A 23,948-nucleotide genomic window follows, 5' to 3' on the forward strand; every position below is an offset into this window, starting at 1 on the left:
CAACAGGATCTATCATATACAAACTAACAACCTATTATATTTCATTGGGCCATAATTGTAACTAACACCACTAATGAGATTCTGCAACATAGAAGCCTACAATGCTAGAATAGACGTGGAGGGAATCTTCAAGTTGATCTAGGTCAAAATTCTAAACTCTTCATTTTTTATTATTTTTTTAAAGATTTATTCCCTTGAAAGGCTGAGTTACAGGGACAAGGGACACAAACAAAGAGGTCTTCTATCCACTGGTTCACTCCTCAAGTCCCCTGGTTCATTTTCGTGTTAGCCACAACAACCAGGACTAGGCCAGGCTACAGCCAGGAGCCGGGAAATTCATGAGTCTCCCACATGGGTGGTGAGGTCTGAAGCACTTGGACCATCTTCCGTGTTTTCCCAGTTGCATTATCAGGGAGCCTGGTGGGAATCAGAGAAGCCAGGACCAGCGCCCATATGAGATGCTGGCCTCACAGCTGAAGGCTTAATCTGCTATGCCACAACACCAGCTCCTGCTTGCTCACTTTTAAAACAAAGGAAAATTATTCTCATAGAGTTAAATGATTTGGCTAAAACAAAATAGCTACTTATAAAGCAGAAATTAAACCCTAGGCCCCCAACTTCTATGCCACTGCACTTTCTCCTAAGAATGATTATTATGGCCTCTGTAATCCTTCATTAACTGTAGAGTCAACCCCATGTATACTTGCTCATTCCAGGAATCAGGGTTGTCAGATTTTTAGTAAATAGCAAACTAAATTATTCAAACACTGTTTAAGAGATGTGTTAAAGCACATGATTTTCCACTTGATCAGTAGATTACACCTAATAACCACCTACTGATTTATGTTCAGAGACAAAACAAGAGGAGTAATTAAATAGTATTCAGATCATGGAAGTTTTGGGCAAATGTGTATGATTATAGTTTCAATGTGTATTACATGGTTTTAAATACTGGTTAGGGGTACAGGTATTGGGAGTTTGTTTTACAGAAGAGAATTTTGCAATCCATAGTGACTGAATTCAAATTCCACAATTTCCTCAAATGTAAAGGTCATAAAAAAGGGTCACAGGGGCCGGCGCCATGGCTCACTTGGTTAATCCTCCCCCTGCGGTGCCCACATCCCATCTGGGTGCCAGTTCTAGTCTCGGTTGTTTCTATTCCAGTCCAGCTCTCTGCTGTGGCCCAAGAGGGCAGTGGAGGATGGCCCAAGTCCTTGGGCCCCTGTACTCTCATGGGAGACCAGGAGAAAGCACCTGGCTCCTGGCTTCAGATTGGCATAGCTCCAGCCGTGGCAGCCATTTGGGAAGTGAAGCAACGGAATGAAGACATTTCTCTCTCTTTCTCACTGTCTATAACTCTACCTGTCAAAAAAATAGGGTCATAGAGATCTTTGGAGATGAAATATGTTCCTATGCCAATGCTGATGTGGTTGTTGTTATTGTTACCATAATCATTATTTTCTTTAACGATTTGTAATAATAAACTATTTTAAAAATCATGACTATATGTTGTTCATAATAGTTTGTTCTCTATCGAGTATGTTCCTTTTAATAAAACATTTACTGGAAAATTGCATCTGAGGAATTTTCCGAGTTGAATTTATAGTCATGAGTAATAAGATTTCAACATTAAAAATGTATTGTATATAAATGACTTTATACTAAACTCCAAAAAATAATTGCTGATCAAGGTGTTAAAACTTTAAAACACAAAGTAGAAAAAATTAACATGTATCTTCTATTCCTCAGCTTACAGCATATTATCCTGAAGTTGACTGTGTAAAGAAAACTTATATTGAATGGGATGCTCTCCAGGAAACTACCACTCCTGAAAATTTGACAGTATTCTTTGGTTTTGTATCATTTCAAAGAGAGCCTTTGCACTCTCAGACATAGGTCACAAAAAAACCCAAACTTTCCTTAGAATTATCTATTTTGGCTTCAAATGATAGACTGATTATCTTTTGGATTATTCTACAGCATTTTTATGTGTGTTTCTTTTTCTAATATTTTATTTGTTATATAAATTTCATGTATTTCATATATATAGATTTAGAACTATAGTGATACATTTCACCCTACCCTCCCTCCTGCCCATTCTTCGACACTTCTTCCTCCTCCCTCTCCTATTCCCACTCTTAATTTTTACAAAGATCTACTTCAGTTTACTTAATGATCATAAGGTTATCCCTATACTAAGTTAAATAGTTTAGCAAATAGTATGAAGAAAAAAAAAAAGCAACACTCTTCCCCAACAGAAGAGACAAGGGTTGTAAACAACCACTGAATCTGAAAATGTCCATTTCACTCCAATACACTACATATGTGTTTTTAATTGTTAATTCTCTAGTGCAAATATTGAAGTAGTTTAGCTCAAGGAGTGAGTTTGTTGAAACTAAATGATAGGGAACCCATAAAAAAAGTGGCTTTAGCATATTGAAAATTATTTGAGAATGGGTGTTGAGTTAAATATGGCTTTAAGTAAATAGGAAATGAGATTTACTTGAAAATGAATTGAGAGAATCAAAACTTTTGTCACTTCATATCTAGAAGTTTAGACTTCACAAGGACTGGATGGAGCATGGGTTAGGAGAGAAAAGATGCATGGATATGCAATTTGTTTGTTGGTAGTCTCCTAGAATGTATGTAGAAGAGTCAAACCTGATATGGATTATCTTATGAAAGCAAGGTGCATACTCACAGTAGATATTGTTGGCATTGTACTCATATACCCTGGGACTGTTTCTACTGCTTTCCTAGGGTGCTTCTGTTAATATATCTCATTAACTAATATTTCTAGAGGATTTCAACCAGACTGTGAAAGCCATCTCTCATTTTATAGGAGAAACAGAACATATGAGAGAAAGAGAGAGATACATTACATATGCATTGCTATGGAGTCTGTGAAGTTCTAAAACCTGCAGTCAGCAAGCTATATTACCAGTAGAATTAATGGTATGATTCCACTCTGAGTCTGACGGCTTAAGAACCAAGAGAGTTGATGATATAGAACAGTCAGGGCTTCCATTTGAGTCTAAATGCAAAAGAAAATATAATGTCTCAGATCAAAAGCAACTAGATGGGGTGGGGGTTCCTTTTATTAACGAAAGAGTCAATATTTTTTCTTCTATTCAGTCCTTCAACTGATTGGATGAGACCCAACCCCATAGGAGAGGGCAATCAAATCAGACTAGCAATTCAGAAGTTAATTTATGACAAACACTCTCACAGACACACCAGGTGTTTGACCAACTATCTGGGCATGCCATGGCTCAGTCACACTGACACATAAAATTAACCATTGTACTCACTTTCCTGGAATGATGAGCAGTTATACCATTATGTCCTGTCTCCCTCTGCCTGGCAACCTAGAGTAAACAATAAACAGGGATGTGGTTGGTATATAAAAGCCCCGGTTCTTGACCTGATGTTAGGACAAACTGTTCTGTCATTTATGCTCCAAGGCTCCCCAGACCAGAAAGAATAAATCTTGTCCTTGGAATCACATCTTGTATACCTCCTTTTCTTCCCTATCTTGCTTTTCTCATGTCCTTCCTGATTTCTCCTCAGTGCACTCCCTTAGTAAATCACAAGGAAAAAAGTTCCCACTGGAGCTCTACTGCTAGAGAAACAGATTTAAAAATAGTCTCCAGACTTTGGGTAAATTGTGAGGGAAGCCCAAGAAGGGACGATTTTTTCTAACCTTCTCTGATCCAGTCTTCATATCCCAATTTATGCATTTATAAACCTTAAATTCACAACATATATTATGGATATTTTATATACATATACATTAACATCCATTCATGTATATAAAATTATTTATAAAATTATATCTAATATTTGTGTTCTAGTATGTAGTAATAGTTCTCCTCTGCTATTTATGTGTATGATTCCCTAAACTGGAAAGTCACTACCCAGCATTTAAGATATGAGATCATGTAAACAAGTACCCTGTGTGGAATCAAGGAGGGGGCTTGGATTTACACAAAACAAAATATGACCTGATATCCTTAAAACAATATGACTCAAAGTAGAATCATCCAAGACTAAAGTCAATTGGTCTTTACTCTTGTTTTGTGTGGTATCATGGTTACTTCATACTGCATCTCATCCCTCAGGGCAATCGCCTTGTTTTCTTTTTTTCATTTTGCTTAAAAATATTCTTTTCATGTAATGCCTTTGTTTGGTTAACATTTCATAACCAAACTCCTTCAATGAGATGACCATTGCCTACGAACTTTGTCTGCTTTTCTTTATTTCATATCCTTGCAATGAATTTGTTGTCAATATATAATGCACACAGCTTGAGCTCACTAGCTATTTAGACATTAAAGACATGTTAGAGACAGTGTTTGTGTATGCCTGGGATGAAGTCCTGTCTCTGCCTCAGATCTAGCTGCCTGCTAATGCATGTGGGAAGCATCAGATAATCACTTATGTACTTGGGTATTTTGCCAAATATATAGGAGACCTGGATGGAGTTCCAAGCTTCTGCTTTGGTCTGGCTCAGTCACACCTGTTGAGGGCATTTGGGATGTGAACTAGCAAATGGAAAATCTCTCTCTCTCTTTCTCTCCCAATCTCACTCAGCATTTCAAATAAATAAAAATAAAGGCTTAAAAATGAAATGTGTATTACTAGTAAATAAAAGTGTAAAAATAAGATTAACAATGCATCCAGGAAGGATATAGCATTTTTAAATTGTGAATCATAGGTCATTAAAAGAAATATTCTGTCTACTTCTGAATTTGAAGAAACTTGGCAACTGATTAATATGTATTCTATGCTAACAGAGTGTTTTGCAGTAGTTCATAAATGAATATGTATTAAATAAGTTGACTTTTTCATTTCAAATTCTCACTTTATTTCAAAAATTTCACAGTGGAGGTGGTCCAGGTGCATGAAATGGTGGTTAAGCTGGTTAAAATGTCCATATTCCATACAGAAGTGTCTGGATTCAAGATCCACCTCTACGCCTGATTCTACATTCCTGATCATGCATACCCTGAGAAGGAGTAGGTTATGGTTCAAATATGTGGGTCCCTGTTACCCACATGGGAAATTCAGAATGAGTTCCAGGCTCCTGACTTCATTGTGACCCAGCCTTAATTCCTGGCTTCATACTGGCCTAGCCCTAGCTTTGCAGACATTTGATAAATAAACTAGCAAGGCTTCTCTCTCTCGCAATCTTTCTCTCTCTCTTACCCTCACCCTTTCAAATAAATGAATACACAAAAAAAAATTTAGAAAAATACAGCATGAATGCTGAAATTACAAGTTAACTTCCTTATAGTAGTAGCAACCAAAACAGTAGAACCCTGAATTATAGAAGCCAGTAATTAAGACTATCAGTTCAGAAGAATTAGATAGATATAAGATAAATTCTGTACAGGATGTCTCAAAGTGTGATATATATATATAGAATAGCAATCCCACAAGATGCGCTGTAGAAGAGAAACATTTTTTTTTTTTCAGGTTCAAACAGATTAAGGAAATATTGATTAGTGTAAGTCTAATTTTACAAAGTCATACTGACCAGTGGTTTATTAAATAATTTAAATTGTTTTACAGCAAAAAAAGTTGTCTAACTTTATTTAATTAAAGTTTATCAACAATGGACCTGGATTTTTTTTTTTTTAAACTAACACCTGCTTATAAGAGCATAAGTGCTCTGAACCGTATTTTGGCTAATAAAAGTTTTAGTTGAAAGTAAAGTTTTAGACTAAATTTAAAAGTTATTGGTGGTAGACAAAGTTACTGACTAATCATCAACACTAGAATATCTTTGAGAATAGTCCCTGTTTTATGTACGGCTTTTTGATACACCATCAAGTAAAACAGACAGTTCTTAACTTGCTTGATACCACAACATAATATTTTCACTGTTTCTGGTTGATCACAAATATTACCATTCCAACTCCAGATTAATAAAAAAAAGTTTGCCAGACAGAGTTCTTAGGTGGTGAATACATAATTGGTGTATATTTAATATTTTCACATAACTAATTGAAACCTCACATTCAGATTATAGAATCAGGTTCCTAAATTTTGGATTATCAAAAGTTAAATTTTCATTTCAGTCTACTTGATAGGAAAAAAATTCATTCAATTAGTATTTACTTATGGGATATCCACTTTGTTTTCTGGGACTGTTCTAGGCACTTTTGATTTGTCTTTGAAAAATAGACAATGCTCCTGCCCTAGCAAGGCTTATGGAAAATTAAAGTTGTATGCAAAATCTAGTTCTTTGGTAGAGTTTTTAAAAAATATTTATTTATTTATTCATTTGTTTATTTGAAAGAGAGAGAGAGAGAGAAAGAGAGAGAGAGAGAGATTGAGAAATCTTCCATCTTCTGGTTAACTCCCCAGTTAGCTACAACAGCCAGGGTTGGGCCGGATTGAAGCCAGGTGCCAGGAAATCCATCCAGGTCTCCCATATACGTGGCAGGTTCCAAGTATTTGGCCCATTATTCACTGCTCTTATAGATACATGAGAAGGAAGCTGGAACAGAAGCAGAGCATCCAGGATTTGAACCAACATTTTGATATGGGATGCTGGCATCTCAAGTAGCAGCTTATACTACTGTGCCACAAAGCTGTTTCCATTGGAAAATATTTAGGAAAAGTAATATAACATGAATTAAGTTGATGTTAATCATTAATAGTAACTAAAAAGAAATCTTTTACAGATTAAGTCTTATTATCAAAAAGAAAGTTTATGTCTAATATCGATAAACTCAAGATGAATAGTTTTACTAGTTGTGAATTTAAGACAGAATGTACTAGATTTTATTAAGCTTATTAGGGCAAAGCAAGAGATATTAGGTGAGTTCATCAAAAAACAAATTTAAAATTTTGAAGTTACACAGTTTGAAGTATCTTAGCCAGTGAGGATTTTGTGAATACCAGCTATTTCTCGTTAGGATTTGGCAGGTAAAGACAGAACAGAATGCATGTGAGGTTGTCAGGCAGCAACAACATAGGCAGTGTAAAGTTGCAACTGTTAATATCCCAATTCTGCAGAATCTTAACATAACCATCTCCACATCCATCCATGTTGTTGCAAATGACAATGTTCCACTTTTTATTACTGAGTATTATTTATTTGTATTAAAAATCTATGTATATATCACATGTCATGTATTCATTCATTAATGAATTATTAAGAGGACATGTTTCTGGTAGAAATTGTATTTTTTTTTTGGTCCAGTGAATTAAAAAGACTAGTATAAAAAAAAGAAAAAAAGAAAAAGAAAATGACCACTATGCAACTGTAGACTGCATAACACCAGCTCTCAGAAAGGGGAAAAGCATCTGTGATGCTCTTATTTTTCATTTTCCAGTTGTTGAGTGTCAAATTTGTACAGGGAAGGATGAAAAAATATAATACTGAAGCATGAACACACTTAAGGAACTCACACATACAGAAAGACAGAGAATATTTAATTAACACCCACTTGGTACATATCACAAAAAGAAAACAATGTTGACATTTTTGGTATTTCAATGAGATGAGTTTATCTTTAGTTTGGAAAAACTTCATGAAATGAAGGAAGACAAATTTTGGGGAAAAAATCAAGACAAAAATTTTAAAATCTTGAAATATCCTCGGATTATTTACACATAATGCAAAACTAAAATATATGAGGCAACTCTAAATGTTTATATTTACCTAAAGTCAAAAGATTAATAAGATGAGCACTTGGTCTAGTGGTTAAGATGCCCATGTCTCATATTGAGGTATGGATTTGAGTATTGGTGCAATTCTAGCTTTCAGGTATGGCACACACCAGGCTCACAGTTTTTACTGGTCTCAGTCCAGGCCATTGCAGGTCTCTTTCTCTTACACTCAACTCTAAAATAAATAAAAGAAATTAAGTAATGTTTAAAACTATAAGACAAATGTAATTTCCACATTTTATTTGTGTATGTATATAATATATATATTAAATTAATACATAATGTATAGATTTATGGGAAATAATGAAAGGCAATATGATATTTTGAAACAGATTTGCACTGCATGATGATTTAATCAGGACATCTTTTTTTTTTTTTTTTTTAACTTTTATTTAATGAATATAAATTTCCAGTATACAGCTTATGGATTACAATGGCTTCGCCTTCCCATAACTTCCCTCCCACCCGCAACCCTCCCCTCTCCCACTCCCTCTCCCCTTCCATTCACATTAAGATTCATTTTCAATTCTCTTTATATACAGAAGATCAATTTAGTATACATTAAGTAAAGATTTCAACAGTTTGCACCCACATAGAAACACAAAGTGAAACATACTGTTTGAGTACTAGTTATAGCATTAAATCAAAATGTACAGTACATTAAGGACAGAGATCCCACATCAGGAGCAAGCGCACAGTGGCTCCTGTTGTTGACCCAACAAATTGACACTCTAGTTTATGGCACCAGTAACCAACCTAGGCTGTCATCATGAGTTGCCAAGGCTATGGAAGCCTTCCAAGTTCCCCGACTCTGATCATATTTAGACAAGGTCATAAAAGACAGGGTGAGGATAGTAACCAATGATCCTAAGAGTACCATTTACCAGGTCTGAACAATTATACAGCATTAAGTGGGGAAGAGGACCATCAGTACACACAGGTTGGGAGTAGAGCCATTGGTGGTAGAGTAGAGGTTATGATTACAAAGGAATGAGGCCCAAGTGCACTAGACAGGGTCTAGAACAAAGGACAGAGTCATTATTAGAGGAGCTAAGAAAGGTGCTGTCTAAGCTACAATTAAGTTTTCTGATTGAGAGGCAAATAGAACCTGATAGAAGGGGCTTGATAATAATCTGGTGGGCTTTAGGCCTTGTAAGTTAAGAGGCCCAGACCTATCTATCTCTTCACATGGGGTACATCCTAAGGGAGGTGTGAACCTCCTAGGGGAAGGCACTCTGTTGACTTTCATTACTTGGCTGGCCTGGGAGGAGAGCTGGCCAGGTAAAGGCAGGTGGCATCTCTAACAAGAAATTTATAGTTCTGCCTACAATGTTGCTGACCCTACTTGACCATACCCTCAGCTGCAGTGGTCACTTTGGAAGTTGGGCTGAGTGAAGGGCTTTTCAGCTTGGAGCCAATAAGATCTGTGGCTCTGACCTGGGCATCCTTCGACTCCAGGGCAGGTCCATTTCCAGTGACCCAACTCTTGGCAGAGCTGCCAGGGCTCTTCACAAGTTGACTTCTGCTGAAGCCCAGGCTTACCACATTGAAAGCCACTGCAGTGGACTGGCCTGTTGGGTCTCCTTGAGGGCAGATCACCGTACAGATCAGCCATTAATAGGCCTGCCACCCATTGCTTCTGATGCCTAGCTTTCTTTTCCTCCTGGTTTGTGTTAAAGCAGACCAGAGGATGCAAGTCAAGGGAGTGCCCATGTCCCATCTCTAATCTTCGGTGGCCTGAACTACAAGTCTATAGTCACAGGCATGTTCTGTAGTAGTTTTTCTAAGGTAGACAATGCCCATGAGGAAAATTATATTCTCCCTTAAAAAGTTTTTTTTCCCTTTGGTCTGAAAGGGAGGTTTTTTCTATTTACTGTTTACTTCGCTGATGGCGAAGAGAATCTAGCTATGAGCTTATAAATTAAGCTCTTATTTTGGCTATGCTATTCCAGAAAAATGTTAGCCATCTCTTTTATAAGGTCTAAAGATTAAATTGTGTGTTGTACAAATTCCTTCATAATAGAAGTAGTTTCCTACCTTGAGGAGAATAACGAAATGAAAGAACAAGTTGGGCTTAGAATAGAGAAATGAGGGAGCAAGTCCTAGATCACTTGCTGACAATAGCAATATTACATGAATACTTAGCAAACCGTTTCAACCCTTAGATAAGAACTTAATAAAACATTTACCAGAAGATCCAATGCCTTCTATAAATTTTAAGAATCATGTATTTGAAAACACCTCTTAAATATCTAAGATGGTGTAGTTTGTTTAACCAGTAAACTTAAGCACAACCATATAAAATGTTTTTAGTTTCTTTCTACCAACAAGTTTAAAACATATGATACACAGATTCAGGTCACACAAATTAAAATGTATCTTTGATTGATTTTAGCAGCTTAAATTTATGGACAATCTTATCTAAAAGCCATTTAAAATAAAACTCTTAATAAAATTTCCCCATGTGGACATACAATATGTACGCACATATAACATAGCATAATAGACCAATATCAAAATCTAAAATATCTGGTTGAAATAAGATTCCTTAAAATCATGACATAACATAGACCAAATTTGATCGTTGTTACAAGGTGATTATTCAAGTCTTTGAAAATAAGCACATAGTTAAATAACCCATAGCTCTTAATAAAAATTCAGCTGTTTTTGAACAATTAGAATTTAACAGACATCAAGAGATCATAATAGATTACTTTAACACATTGCTCTAACAGTGCATCAGAGTTTAATTCTATGTCAAAGAGAAATTGAGCTTCCTGTGATCTTTTGCTGTGAGGTTTCCTTCCATTACCTTCTTTCATATTGGTGACCATGTTTCTGTGTTTCTGTGTGTAACACATCTTTAAGCATCTTTTGCAGGGCAGGATGAGTGGCAACAAATTCTTTCAGTTTCTGTTTGCTATGAAAAGTCTTAATTTCACCTTCATTCACAAATGAGAGCTTTGCAGGATATAATATTCTGGGCTGGCAGTTTTTCTCTCTTAGTACCTGGGCTATGTCTCGCCATTCCCTTCTAGCTTGTAGGGTTTCTGATGAGAAGTCTGCTGTGAGTCTAATTGGAGATCCTCTAAGAGTGATCTGACGTTTCTCTCTTGCACCTTTTAGGATCTTTTCTTTATGTTTCACTGTGGTGAGTTTGATTACAACATGTCGTGGTGAGGATCTCTTTTGGTCATGTTTATTAGGGGTTCCATAAGCTTCCTGTACTAAGATGCCTCTGTCCTTCTCCAAACCTGGGAAATTTTCTGCTAGTATCTCACTGAAAATGCCTTCTAATCCTTTCTCCCTCTCCATGCCTTCAGGAACTCCTAGAACCCGAATGTTGGGTTTTTTAATAGTATCCTGTAGATTCCCGACAATATTTTTTAGATTTCTAATTTCTTCTACTTTTCTTTGGTTTTCCTGTTTCCTTTCCTGTTCTCTGTCTTCTAAGTCTGATATTCTCTCTTCTGCTTCGCCCATTCTGTTTTTAAGGCTCTCTAATGTGTTTGTCATTTGATCTATTGAATTCTTCATTTCATTATGATTTCTCGTCACTATCACTGTTTGTTGTTCCACTACTTGTTTCATTTCATTTTGATTCCTCCATAATATTTCACTTTCACGAGAGAGATTTTCTATCTTGTCCTTTAAGGTTTTCTGTAGTTCAAGAATTTGTTTTTGAGAACTTCTTAATGTTCTTATCAATTTTTTGAGATCCCCTTCTTGCATTTCTTCGATCTCATCATCTTCATAATCTTGAGTTGGGGTGTCTTTTTCATTTGGGGGCGTCATAGTGTCTTCCTTGTTCTTGTTACCTCGGTTTTTGCGTTTGTTGTATGGCATGTTGGAGATATTTGGTTTCTTCACTGTGGTGTTTTTTTTTTCTTGTTATACTATGACTCTAGATTAAGTGGACTGTCTGCTTTTGGTGGAGCCTTAGAGGCTTGAGATGAGTGTGGACTGAGAGCTGTGTTTGGTTCCTCAGGGTTGAGGGTGTGTCAAGGATGACACTCCCAGGTTAGGTGTGGTAAATCTCTCTTTCTTTTGTTGATTCGAAAGGGAAGTAATTCCGCACAGCTGAACGTAATTGGAGGTAGTTAGCAGGCAAATGATATATCCACAGGAGCCAGAGATTGGAAGCTCTTTCCCAAGGACCACACAGGGAATCTCTGCTGCCCTTGGGGTGGGCTCCAATTCTCCTGCAGTCTCCCACTGGGTTGCCAAGTTAGATGCTAATCTCCAGTTATTTCACCCCTCCCCCCAGAGTCAGGTTTTTCTGCTAGGCTCAGGGCCGGTGCAGACCTGAGGTCACCCTGCTTATGACGTATGTCCAAAATGGCGCCTGCTCTTTGTCTTGCTCGCCCTTGAGGGGTGAGCGGAGAGAGAGAAACTCGTGTCCGTTTCGGTCACTTTTTTTTTTTCCTCTCTCTCTTCTAGTTAGCCTGGTGAGCTTTTCCCCACGTAGTTTCAAGCCTCGTTCCCTCTAGTCTCCTCTTTCTGCTTGCCTGCTGGTGTCTCAGGCTATTGAGGTTCGGCTCACCTCGCGTTCCAGCGCTGGTGCGTTGAGTCTGTCGCTGGTGTCCCGAACTTGGGCTCCCACGCTCTCCACGCAGGTCCACTGTGAATCGCTAGTTCCGGAAGAGTTTCCTCTGCTGTTTCTTCCCCTACTCTTCCTTGACCCTGCAGTATCTCCACTTTTATTAACCTGTGTGTCTTGCTGAACTATCAATGTGTTCCCTTCCTATTCTGCCATCTTGCCACTCCCCGCTTAATCAGGACATCTTATCTACCTGAATATCAGACGTTTATCTATGGTTTATGATGATAACATTCAAAATTCTTTCTTCTAGCAATTTGGAAACTCAGAATATAATATTGCTACCTAATCTTGAAGGAAATTAGACAGGTTTAAAGAAAGAAATTAGGCAGCCTGGGTTTAAAATGGAGTCGCTTGGCTAACTGCATATTGTTCTGCTTTTGTACAAAATAGCTGGGCTTGCAAAATGCTTTCATGAGCTAATTGAACTTTAGTTAAATTTGTAGCATGTGATGATTGTGCTAATGCGTTTATGAGATAATTGAGCATATGATTATTATTTTAGGAGCTATGTTAAGTTTTTGGTTATGATGACCCCGTGTTTATGCTTGCTTAAGGTCTTTTGTACCCTCACCCTGGATCTTATGATGGTTTGTCATGCTGCGGTTTATCTTGTGATTCTTTGTGTCATGCTATGGAGATATGCTAATGTTGTGGTTTTCAATCTTAAATACGCTGTGCGGTTGATGATCAGTGCCTCTCTTCTTGCACAGAGATGGCCCATCTGCGCAGATGTAATAAACTTCCTCATGCACTTGCAGCGATTGGATTGGAATCGTGTTTCTGGGGTCGGTAAAAGTGTGAGACACCTGTCGGGGGTCTTACATTCTTGGAGGTCCCACCGAGATTCGAGACCCCAGACCCACGCTCCATTTTCCAATCGGAGGTAAGTTTTTGCTGTTTTAAGTGTTTTTGTGTGTTTTGTTGATTTTGTTATTATTTTATTTTCTTCCCGGGGCGCTTGACGTACCGGAGGTTTATGTTTTACTGAAATTGTGCCTGCAGGACCTGTATCTGTATTGAGCCAGTAGTAGGAAGGACAGACGTGTCAAGACCCCTGGCTCAGGCCCTTGGAGGACGCTCCATTGGCGGTATTCTGGGGGGGGCCTGGCGGGTGGCAGCCGCTTCGCTCCCATTATTAAGCTTACCAGGGGAGCGTGGCGGGTGGCAGCCGCTTCGCTCTCATCGGAAGCTCTGGTTAGGATTCAGTAGGGTTTTTTCCCCGGGAGAAGAGCTGGTGGCAGCAGCCACTCCCGTTTTGGTTTCAGTTTTGTTGCGCGCAGGTCTCGTCTCATTAGGGCGCGCAGGTCTCGTTCCAGTGTTGTGCGCAGTGTCTTTGTAAAGTCTTGTGATTTGTGAGTCTTGTGGTTGTTTTTTGCGTTTTAATATACTTTCCTTATTTGCCTTTCCCCTTCAATATGGGACAGGAATTAACTACATCTTTGAGTCTTACTTTATGAGTCTTAATTGGGAAAACTGCAACGCGAAGTTGTTTATGTTGTTTATCTGTTTTCAGTGTTTGAGTGATTACCCAATTGATTAGAAGTGTACTAATTGTTGGCCAAACTGCTTGACTCTGACAGCTTAAATTCTAAACTGAGTCTTCCAACTTTGGGCTTCCAGTCGGATCCCTGGAACTCTCAAAGGATGAGACTCTAAAATTTGTTAAAGTAACCGCTGCTTGAGTCAATTTAGATTATGTAAAATATATTAAAATGTTATAAATGGTGTCAGACCTATGCTGTCTTTTCAAAGTTGTGCCCATGTTTGCTGTTCAGGAGGAGTTATTCTTATGTTACTTAAAAGCATGGAAATGTAATTTTGACTTTTAATTCAGAATTCAGTGTCTTAAGCCATCTAGGCATCAATGCTAAGCAAAATGTAAAAAAAATGTATTGTACTTTTCACATCTTAAATTTGATAGGAGAAACTGTTTGAGTTTGTTAACATGTATTTTCATAGATTGTTTATACATAACAATTTAAGACTATGTAAAAGTAACTACAGGTATAAAGTTTCAGAAAATGTAAGCAAGTCATAAAAAGTTTTAAAGGGTTTGCAACTTTAGAATTGTTTACAGAGTTTTCTTTGGGTTAAGTGCTAATGCCAAAATTACATTGACCTAAAGTTAAAGTCTGATTTTCTGTTACAACAAAATACCTAAAAATGGTTTAAGTTTTAAAATCTGTTTTTGCAAAAATTGTAATGTCTATTTTAACAGTGTCTACTGAATCAGTTATTCACAGACTTTCTAAAAATCCAAGTTCTAAATTATCCGAACTTTTGACACCCCCAGAGGGCCCCTGGAGATGTCAAAAAGAGATCTCTCATCTTGCAGAGATAATAACCAATCGGCTGTTTAAATTAAAAGTGCTAAACTTCAGCTATAAACATGTTTCTTTCTAGCTGCTCCAGTCTCTGGCTCAGAAGCCAGATCCTTTAAAGAGGGACCGATGAAGTCTCCGTCCAGCTAACGCTAAACAACCAGGCGTTGCTAGTTCAAATGTATTGCTAGTTCAAATGTGGATCAAACGGGAGGTCTAGCCAAAAGGGAAACAAATAGTTAAGATTGTACAAACCTACAAAAATGTAATAATTAAATGGTTAATGCAAAATGTTAGCTCATTTGTTAATTGGACTGTGTGCGCCTCAACATGTCTGTTTATTGAAATGGTACTGTTTTTTTTATGCTCCTGACATTGGTGCCCTTTTTGGAAACCAGAAGAGAAATGGAGAAGGAAAAATCCGATAAAACAGAGGAGGATGAAGCAGAGGAGGGAGGACCCCCGGCCCGTTCTAACTGGCCGTCCTCCTCCTCCATATAACTGGGAAGGCAAGCCCTGACAGGACTTGCAGGGCCTGTTTTACTAACATTAATTTTACTACACTTAAATGGAATTTTGTAAAAGATTCAGTCTCTACTGCCAGACTCCCCTGAGGAGTTTAGCTGAAGGGGTTAAAGTTTTTTTAGTTAAAAAAGGGGAAGTTTAAAATGGGCTAAGAAAGAGGAACTAACTAGGATCCTGACCACCACAGTTAACAGGAAGCAGAGTAAGGGAGAATCAGGGTAAGCAGGGACCCCCGGAGACTGGCAAAAGCACAGAGAAGTGCCCAAAAGGACAAGTCTGCCTAAGGTCCGACTAACAACGGGAGTCAAGTGGTGTACGACTGCCACACGAGACTGAACTGACCGAAACGACCCCTGCAAGACGACAAGAGAAAAGATGACAGCAGCGGAGTGGTGAGACTGGGCGACAGCGGCCCCTCGGCCCCTCCCTCATTGGGACACGTCTGGGTTTCCACCTTCAACCCCCCGAGGACTCTGCTCTGCAGGCAGGGCTGATCGCTATGGACCATGCACTCCGTGCAGCTAAGAAAAAGGAGCGGGTGGCAATGCACAAGAACAGCAGGTACGCTCTCGCCACTACCCACGGGGAACTCAAAATGGACAGAGGCTTTATCGACCAGGAAGAAGAATTGCGCCAATGTTTCCCTGATTTGGACTACCAAAGGTACTGGGGTCAGACACCGGGCCGGCCTTCGTCTCCAGGGTAAGTCAGATGGTGGCACAGGTGTTGGAAATAGAAAGTTATAGGGTAAGTCAGATGGTGGTAGCGGTAGCCAAGGTACTGGGGATATAGTTAGGAAAAACATATAATTAATGGTGGGGACTGGCACTGGAGACTGGGTCAAATTGCTGCTACACATTTTTATAATGCTACATATTTTTTATATGCTGCTACATTTTTGCAACTTCCCTATTTTGCCAGGCTTTGCTTAAATGTCTGCCTTTTAGGGCTTTCTTTAAAGGCTTCCTGAAGAAGCAGTCCTTGGCTCTGCTCTCCGAGCAGCGGAAGATGAGTGACTGCGAGTTTGCCTATGTACATATGCTGGCTTAGGATTATTTGCTGTATATCCTGAAGACGCCGCAGCCTGGACAGGGATCGAGCAAGACGTCCAGAGTGCTGCAGAACGTCACCTTTTCCATCCAGCAAGAAGTGGAAGAGGCTCTACTTTATATATAATTCTGGTTAAGAGATTTTTCTGGAAGTTACCAAATAAATCTGTGTGATACTGTTATTGCTAAAGAAGAAGTATTGCTGACCCTGCATAATGAATAGACTTCTTTAGTTTATTAAAAGTAGAAGTGTTTATCACCCATACCTTGGTCCTGACCCAGCAGTGCCAAAGTTTAAAAATGAAGGACATAAAAGAAAAGAGTATTGTTGGTGAAAAGGGTTTAAAAGAGAGAGAGCTTTTTATATAAGGAAAGGACATGGTTTGTCAGAATGACTTTATCCGGATGGCTAGTTTACTCTAGACTAAAATGGAAATGGTAAAATGTTTAAAGTAAGTCGAAGAGGGTGTGTGAAAGTCACAGAAAGTATTTGGGTCAATTCAGCTGAACAGGCACCAGGTATTAATCCAAATTTGTATGACTTCTTTAGGAATGTGTTTTCTGTTTTTTTGTCTCTGTTGTATTTTCTGTTTTTGAATTTTGATGCCTTTTTGTAACTTTGTATTCTGCGGGGCCTACTTCCCCTACCCTGCAGACTTGCTTTTGTGCTTATAAGATTGGCTGTATTGTTTTACCCCGGTGATGGGCAGCCCACATATCCCAATAAAGATCACGTGGGAGGTAATATCTGGTACCGCTGAGGTTGTGTGGCCCGCGTGGCCCCTTCTGGGATATGGTGGCCCTCCTTGCACCTGTTTTCTGATCAGACTCCCCTATGAAACAAAAAAATTGTTACCAATATGGGACAAAATTTAAAAAGTAATTCCTAAAATTTTAAGATTAAAATTTGACCAAAAGAAAAGGGGGGAATGAAGGAAATTAGACAGGTTTAAAGAAAGAAATTAGGCAGCCTGGGTTTAAAATGGAGTCGCTTGGCTAACTGCATATTGTTCTGCTTTTGTACAAAATAGCTGGGCTTGCAAAATGCTTTCATGAGCTAATTGAACTTTAGTTAAATTTGTAGCATGTGATGATTGTGCTAATGCGTTTATGAGATAATTGAGCATATGATTATTATTTTAGGAGCTATGTTAAGTTTTTGGTTATGATGACCCCGTGTTTATGCTTGCTTAAGGTCTTTTGTACCCTCACCCTGGATCTTATGATGGTTTGTCATGCTGCGGTTTATCTTGTGATTCTTTGTGTCATGCTATGGAGATATGCTAATGTTGTGGTTTTCAATCTTAAATACGCTGTGCGGTTGATGATCAGTGCCTCTCTTCTTGCACAGAGATGGCCCATCTGCGCAGATGTAATAAACTTCCTCATGCACTTGCAGCGATTGGATTGGAATCGTGTTTCTGGGGTCGGTAAAAGTGTGAGACACCTGTCGGGGGTCTTACATTCTGAACTCATAATGAGTTTTCATAGTAATGAAATGTTATAGTATTTGTTTCTGTGTGCCTGGTTTATTTCACTTAACATAACCATCTCCAGGTCCATCCATGTTGTTGCAAATGACAATATTCTATTCTTTTTGTCATTACTGAGTGGTATTTCACTGTATATATACATATATATATATATATATACCTCACAGATTTTATGCATTCATTTATTAATGAATTTCTAGTTTGATTATTTAGTATCTGCTATTTTTTGACAAGTCCTGCAATAAACATTGGAGTACGTATATTAAATATGCTGATTTCATTTATTCTAGTAGTGAAATTAATGGATCATATATTGTAGTTATAGTTTAAATTTTTTGTGGAACCTTTGTATTGTTTTCTAATTTACCTCCCCACAATTCATTTGTAAGGTTTCCTCTTTCCATACATTCTTGCTTTAATAGCTTTTTTATGTAATAGTCATTCTAAGTGGAGTGAGGTAATACCTCATGGTGGTTTTACTTGTGTTTCCCTGATGATTGGTGACCCTTTTTTAATAAACCTATTGATTATTTATAACTTCTTTTTTGTTTTGTTTTGTTTTTGACAAGCAGAGTTAAATAGTGAGAGAGAGAGACAGAAAGAATGTTCCTCCTTTTCTGTTGGTTTACCCCCCAAATGGCCTATGTATATTTTTGGCCTGTTTTTAAATTGGATTATTATTATTATTGCTATTACATTTGATCCTTTGTATATTGTGGATATTAAGCTTTTTCAAGTATATCATTTGTGAATATTTTTTTCATTCTGTTGGTTGTGCACAAATCCCTACAATGAAAAATAAAATATTGATTAAAAATGAGTAGGACACATAAATTAAATAACACTTTTTGTTCATGGATTAGAATAATTTATGTTGTTATATTTTCCATACAACTCAAAATTATATACATATTCAGTGTAATTCCTATCAAAATACCACATTCATATTCACTGAAATACAACCAAAAAATCCTAAAATCCATGTGAAACCACAAAATACTCAAAATAGTTAAAGTAATCAAGTAAAAAAAAAACAAAGGAGCTATCACACTACTCAATTTCAAACTTTACTTCATAGATACAGTCATCAAAACAGCATGATAAATGGCACAAAGATAGACACATGCACCAATAGAGCTAAATAAAGAATTCAGAAATAAATCCAAATAATTACCATAAAATAGCATTTGCCCAAGCAACCAAGAACACATACTCACTCCTTCAGTAAATGGTGTTGAAAAAGTGAAAGTCTAAATGTAGAAAAATGAGAACAGACCTATATCTTGCCATATACAAAACTCAACTCAGAACAGAATATGGGGGGCCGGTGCTGTGGCATAACAGGCAAAGCTGCTACTCGCAGTGCCGGCATCCTCTATGGGCACCGTTTCCAGACCCGGCTGCTCCACTTCCAATCCAGCTCTCTGCTATGGCCTGGGAAAACAGTAGAGGATGGCACTAGGCCTTGGGTCGCTGCACCCAAGTGGGAGAGTGGGAGACCAGAAAGAAGTTCCTGGCTCCTGGCTTTGGATAAGCACAGCTCTGGCCCTTACGGCCATCTGGGGAGTGAACAAAAGAATGAAGACCTCTCTCTCTCTCTTTCTCTCTCTCTGCCTCTCTTTCCCTTGTGTAACTCTGACTTTCAAATAAATAAATAAATCTTAAAAAAAAAAACAGAATACAGGATTAATGTAAAATTTGACATTATAAAACTACTAAAATAAGTAATAGGTGAAATAATCTCTAATTAGTGGTCTGCGCAAAAAATTTTGCAATAATAATCTAAAAGCAGGACTTAAAAGCGAAATTAGACATATGAGACCATCTCAGATGAAATCTGCACAAAAAAAGGAAATAATTTATAGACTTATATACTTCATTTTGAAATACATTTTTTGCAATAACTTCTGACACCAAACATTTGATGTTCAACCAAACTTCACAGGTTAAAGGCATAGATTTCCAAAAGTGTCCTCACTCTAGACACTATCTGAGTTTGGGAGTCCATGGACAACCCAATCTTCTCAACAGCTGGTTACCAATCTGAAGTTCCTATTACCTGCTCAGGTCCATAAATTCACTGAATAATCTGTGGAACTCAGAAAAAAATTCTTTGCCTAGCATTATAGTATTATTATGCCAACAGTTTACAAAGCAGAACCAGCTAAAAGAAGAACTATCTAGGCAAGTATTGGAAGGTCACAAATGAGGAGCTTCTATTGTCCTTTCCCAATAACACATTAATGTGTGGCAATATTTAAAGTACTGCATATCAGAGCATCTCATCTGAGTTTTTTAGCACTTTCAGTTTCTTGGCTCAAGTAAGTCAATTATATGAAAATTTTGGCATCAGGTTTATGTAACAAAGTAATATTTGGAGGTAAAGACCTCATATTCGTATAAGAAAATTATTTAGTTCAGGGATTTAAAGTCATTTAACTAAGGCGTCAGGAAAGATATGAAAAGAGTGAGGCAATTCAGGCATTTCTATATAATTTCCCTCCTATATACTTGAGTACCCACTATGGAATGTAAGAAGAACCATGCACTTTATTGCTCAAACCAGAACACTTTGGGGAATGAACACAGATATAAATAATTACTCTTTCATATAAACCGGCAAGTATTATTGTGAAATAATTCAGAGAGAAATTATCTATAGCCATTTAAAAATCAGTTTATATTTTCTTCTTTGCCTATGGAATAAATATACATACAAATTAGTTCTAGTTGAGCAAGCATTTCTTCATCTGTGTTCCTACTTAACATGCATGTAGATAGCTTATGCCAAGCACTGTTCTACCACTGGGAACTGAAATATTAATTTGGGTAGATGAGAATTACAAACTGAAGTTACAGGTTTGCAAACACAATTCTTTTTTTTTTTTTTTTTGACAGGTAGAGTTAGACAGTGATAGAGAGAGAGGCAGAGAGAAAGGTCTTCCTTCCGTTGTTTCACTCCCCAAATGGCCCCTACAGACAGTGCTATGTCAATTCGAAGCCAGGAGCCAGGTGCTTCCTCCAGGTCTCCCATGCAGGTGCAGGTGCCCAAGCACTTGCATCCTCCACTGCCCTGCCGGGCCACAGCAGGGAGTGGCCATTTGGGGAGTGAACCAATGGAAGGAAGACCTTTCTGTCTCTCTCTCACTGTCTGTAACTCTACCTGTCAAATAAATAAATAAATAAACTATTCTTAGAGAACATCAAAGTGATACAGTGGGTTAAATCTCTGCCTGAAAAAAAAAAAAAAAGCATTCAGCAGAGATCTTTTCTCATGTTGAAACATAACAGTTGACAATTTCATACTTAATTTTTATAGAAAGTTCTGAAAGACACTTCTCAAATTATTTTTTAAAGATTTATTTATTTACTTGAAAGGCAGAGTCACAGAGAGGCAGAGAGAGAGAGAGAGTCTTCCATCCACTGGTTTACTCCTCAGATGGTTACAACAGCTGGAGCTGCGCCTACCCAAAGCCAGGAGCCAGGAGATTCTTCCGGGTCTCCCACGTGGGTGCAGGAGCCCAAAGACTTGGGCCATCCTCTACTGCTTTCCCAGGCCATAGCAGAGAGCTGGATTGGAAGAGGAGCAACCGGGACTCGAACCGGCACCTACATGGGATGCAGGCACTACAGGCAGTGGCTTTACCCACTACACCACAGCACCAGACCCTCAAATTATTTGCATCAGTGTAAAAATCAACTTAAAATTATTTTCAGTATTATTTTCAATCTTAGCATAAATGTACATATATTTAAAATAAATACAAATAACTTAAACTTTCATTTAGAATTTTATCTGATAATCCAGGTGTTGGGGCTTTGAAAGTAAAACTCCATCAAGAGTCACTGAACACTAATTCCCCATGCAGGACCTCTGTCCTCAATGAGTTGTATTGAGAGTTAACTGTAAAACCAGTTCTCAGTTTGTGTGTGTGTGTGTGCAAATTTTTGAAACCTTTACTTAGTATAAAGTTGTTCTTTTGTGTACAAAGTTAATTGAAAATGAATCTTAATGGAGAATGGGACTGGCAAGGGGAGAGGAAGAGGAGGAGAGGTAGGAGTGTGGGTGGGAGGGCAGATATGGTGGGAAGAATAACTATATTCCTAAAGTTGTGCTTCTGAAATTTGTAGTCCTTAAAATAGATGAAAATATAATAAAACAAGAAATGAAAAAAAAAGAAAGAAGGTAATACTCCAAACTAGGTGCTTCGATTATGCTTAGCTGGAGTTATTGTCTAAGAACTAAGGTCACTCTGAGCTTCTCCATCCCCTACACCCATGTCCTGTTTCAATCATCTTTGATCTTCTTTCTGCCCTGAAATACAGAGAGGCTTTCTCCTAATTTCATTATCTCACAAAATTAGATCTCAGAAAAAAAAAATACAATGGTTATGAAACTTCATTAAATAAGTGGATAAAATGACACAGAAGAGACCAAAAGTGTCTCACCTGAAGCCAACAGGAACTTTGTGCCAGGCTGTTTTCTTTGGACCCACCTATTTGCCTTAAGAATCATTTACTACCCCTCTAAAACTGCTGAAAGCCCCCTACTTCCTTTTCTCCTATGAAAATGGTATTGAAACTCATACCTTTTGATACTTTTTGAGTTTCATTTTTTTTTTTTTACACTGACATACTTTAAGGTTTATTTTAAAGCCATAATGCTCAGGAAAGAGTGGTACCGTGGCAAAGACCTATGAATCAACATAACTGGGAGTTCAGAAATAGACATGAATATAGTCACTCGATTTTCTAACAAAGGCACCACCAAAACTGAAAGCTCAGGAAATCACTCATAATCTCAGCATGGCTGGGGATGTTTCTTCCAGTTATTTCCAGAGTTTCGTGTTTTATAAGTTCTCATGTATGTACATGTGCACACATCAATATGCTTGTAAAATTTTTTTCTCCTGTTGATCTATTGACAGTTTATTTCAGCTGACTTAAAGACAAAAATATTCAGAGTAGGGAGAAATTTCTTTGACTCTTCACACAAGTCTCACTAAATATATCTTGATGGCCTTATCAAATGTAAAAATAAGGGTGGGCATTTGATGCAGTGGTTAAAAGGCTGCTGGGGACATCTTAGTGTGATATTGAAATGCCTAAACTCAAGGCCCGCTCTTCTTCCAATTCCAGCTTCCTGTAATGTACACTCTGGGAGAAAGCTTTTTAAGACTCAGATACTTGTGTTCCACCATCCATGTGGGAGACCTGACTTAGGTTCCTAGATCCTTGTTTTGGCCTGGTACCTCCTGGGGCTGTTGTGAACATTGGGGGAGTGAACCATTGGATAGCAGAGTCCTCTCACCCTTCCTCTGTCAGTCTTTCAAACTCTCCCTCTCCCTCACTCTGAATCTCTCTGCCTTTCATATAAACAAAATTAATTTTAGAAACAAGAACTATGCCACAAATGTAAATTCTGTAAAAAGTTGAATAACTGTGGAAACATTTCATACTCAGACTTAAAATGTAAAAACATGCAGAATTTTAATATTTATTTATTTTTAACTTGCACATGTCTCATAAATGCCCACTCTCCTACCCATTCTTCCTGCTCCTTCCTGCTTTTTTGTTTATCCAAGAAAGATAAATAAAAATAAACAAAAAGAAAAAAAAGAACAAGTGGAGTAAGAAAAAATAAGAGAAGTATTACTCCACTGTCTATACAAGGGCTGATCTATTATTGCTTCTTGAAGGTGATTTCACTTTTTTTCCCTTCCTCTTTTCCCTTCCTTTCTGCTCCTTTTTCCCTTTTAAAAACTTAATCATCTTTAAAGAAGAACTCAAGGATGGTACTTATTTTGTGAGCTCTTGGACATAACTATAACTTCTGAAACATAATAATATCTTCCTTTTAATATACTAAAAGGAAGAGATTCTTGAACAAGTTTTACTCTTAAGTTCTATGGTACAACTCTTTGGGGACAGAAGTCCTGCATGGGAAGTTAGTACACAGTGATCTTTGTTGTTTATTTAGCAAGTAACACTCTTAAGAATTACATCAGTAATAGCCCAAGGCTCTTAAAATGATCTGTCTTGACTGTGGAAGGCTTTTTCTCCTCCCTTCAGAGAAAAGTACATCTTTCTTTGGTGACCCTGTCTTTCCTCTGGGGTCTCACACCTAGGGGTCCTTTGTATAGGATGTTTTTCACTGGAGCGTGTTGGTTTTCCATGCCTGATGTGCTCCTCCTGGGCTTCCCAGCATGACTGGAATGCCTTAGGGGCTGATTCTGAGGTTGGAGTGCTACCTAAAGCAATTGTCCTTCCGTGA

The sequence above is a fragment of the Lepus europaeus genome, chromosome 2 (genome assembly GCF_033115175.1).
Source record: "Lepus europaeus isolate LE1 chromosome 2, mLepTim1.pri, whole genome shotgun sequence".
NCBI classification, from domain to species: domain Eukaryota; kingdom Metazoa; phylum Chordata; class Mammalia; order Lagomorpha; family Leporidae; genus Lepus; species Lepus europaeus.